This window comes from Ixodes scapularis, unplaced genomic scaffold (assembly GCF_016920785.2).
Source record: "Ixodes scapularis isolate PalLabHiFi unplaced genomic scaffold, ASM1692078v2 PGA_scaffold4__175_contigs__length_147842914, whole genome shotgun sequence".
Lineage (NCBI taxonomy): Eukaryota > Metazoa > Arthropoda > Arachnida > Ixodida > Ixodidae > Ixodes > Ixodes scapularis.
The window spans coordinates 92261589-92264164 of NW_024609879.1; positions in this window are offsets into that span (position 1 = coordinate 92261589).

Consider the following 2576-nt stretch of genomic DNA (forward strand, 5'->3'; position numbering starts at 1 on the left):
GTAAAAAAATTGGGCCATGAATGTTGCCCGGGTCAACGGCGGGCGGCGACCCAGACGACCGAGTTGAATGGCGCACAGCCTCTGAGATCCCGAAGCGCGCGAAGGCTTCTCCAGCCGTCCCATTCGAGTCGCTCCCCAGAAGAGTGGAATTGCGCTAGCTCCGTCGCTCACGGCAAGGGGGCGATCTCTGCCCAGTCATAACAAGTCATAACAGAGGGGCTCGCCATCAGCGTCGCAGGTGAGACCTGCACTGGTACGGGCCAGGCCGCGAGCCACAGGCCGGCCCGGCCCGTGGGCCGGGCTCGGGCTTCACGGCTACATTCATGAAGGGTTCGGGTCGGCTACGGGCCTTGCATTCAAGTATATAAGGGGGGCCAAAGCGGGCCAAGCCGGCCATTAATTTTTTTTTTTTTTTTTTTTTTTTTTTTTGCAAGCGAGTTGGACAAGAATGACGAAAATAATTCCTGGAGAAGGGGAACAAGAGGAACAAAGGACAAACACAAATCTCCAAACACAGCTCTCGGACCAGGCAGATTTTTTTCAGTCGCTCACCAGTCACCTAGCTGTATTTGGGGATTTGTGTTTGTCCTTTGCCCCTTTTGTTCCCCTTCTCCAGGGATTATTTTCGTCATTTTTTTAGCGGCATGTTCTTCACAAGCGTGTTCGGGAGTTGGGAGAGGAACCACAGCGGGGGATAAACGGATGCTAGAGCATGTCTGCGTGCGTGTACGTTTTTGTACGCTCCGGTGTGTGCAGCGAATGCTCTTCCAAGGGACTAGCGGCGCGGCGTTCCTTTTTGTTCATGGCGACGCCGCAATCATACCATCGCTTCTCACTTTCAACGCGCACACACACCAAGCACGTAGCCCAGGATTTTGCAGCAAAATCCTGGCTACGTGCCTGACACACACGCACCTAAACAATGCGCACCCTCGCCGGCGTAAACCATCTGTACGTACCAGTGATTCCCCTGAGAAAAAAAAAAACAACTACATTCTTTTTTTTTTTTTTTTTTTTTAAGGTTGTGCACAGCGAGAGTTGCCAATTTAGAACTTTTTCTGTCTTTTGCCCAAACCCGTCGCGATACTTTCCTTCCTTTTCAACTGTGACAAATGGCTTTGTTTACTGCTGCTAGTCATTTTTGGTTTTCCGTCCTTTCCGCGCGGGTTTGGTCGCACATTTATCCAACTAATAATAGCAGCAAAAAAAAAAAGAATTTTTACAGTATTCACTATCGGGTGCCGTAATCAACTTATGCGTAGCAGGGGCAAGCGAGCTGCCCTGCCGCGCAATTTGTGAGCTATTGGGCTAGAATAAAGCGCAGCTGACCCGTGAAAATTAGCTTCGGGCCAGGCCGGGCCGGCTGTCGGAAATGGATAGCGGGCCGTGGGCAAGCCCGGGCCCCATAGACAACAAGCCGGGCTGGGCCTTGCTTCTAAATATCGGCCCGTGCAGACCTCTGTACTTCGTTTCAGCTTCGGTCCGAGCGCGGCCGATGTTATGAGCCGAAGGGCCAATCAAACAGCGAAAGAGGCGCAGCGTCATGGTGTGCTCTCTGCGCTTGATAGGAGTAGCCGGTGGAGGAGCGCGCACAGAGAGACGGCGAATACCGGCTGATCCTATCAACTGCAGAGAGCACGCCATGACATTGTGCCTCTTTCGCTGTTTGATTGGCCCTTCGGCTCATAACATCGGCCGCGCTCGGACCGAAGCTGAAACGAAGTATAGTCGCAGGCATCGCGGGTGGGTGGTGTCAGTCGCGTCGTCGTGCTTCATTCTGCCTTCACCCGGGCTCCCCGGACAGTTTTGTTTTCGGCAACTTCTGGAGATGGATTGAAAGCACACGCGCTAGCCATATACGTTTTCTGCGGACGCAGTGCAGTCGCGATACGTAGAGGAAGGAGGTCTGCCGATATGAGTAGAGGGAAAGGGGGGGGGGGGTTGTGAGGAAAAAAGAAAAGGTTGTTTTGTTGAAATGGCCGAATCGCTTTTCCTTCATCCTCCTAAGCAGCTTTCTACAAACCTAATTTGACGCGTTGTGCGTTGTTACAGGGATAGCTGCGATGGTCTATCCGCGTTGTCACGTGACATCGTGACGTCAGAGTCACGATGTCATAATGCCTTGTGACGTCGCAGTCTCACGTGACATCATGGTGTCTCATGAGGTTATGGTATCACGTCACTACGCGGGTAGTCCCGTGACATCATCTATCTGGGTAATTTTAGAGTTATGGATTGTTTTCCGAGCAGAAATTGGCGATGGTTCCTTTGTAATTGCACCGTGAATGGGCGCGGTACCACAAATTATTTTAAAAATTAAAGTGAACGTGAGTGGTGGTTGTTTTTTGAGCAGAAAAGACGGAGGTGCAGACCAAACGTTAACTCACGTCAAATGCCAAAAACGTAGACGCATGTGAAAAGACGGTGAGAGTGCAGGCGAGCTGGTGGTAGCTAATCATGTCGTATTACACCTGAGACTGCGGTGGAAGAAATGGGAAGAACTTTCAGTGGAAGGAACAGACACAGAGAACGTCTCAAACTCAGCTAACTGGTTTATTTCTCAAACAGCCTTTAAG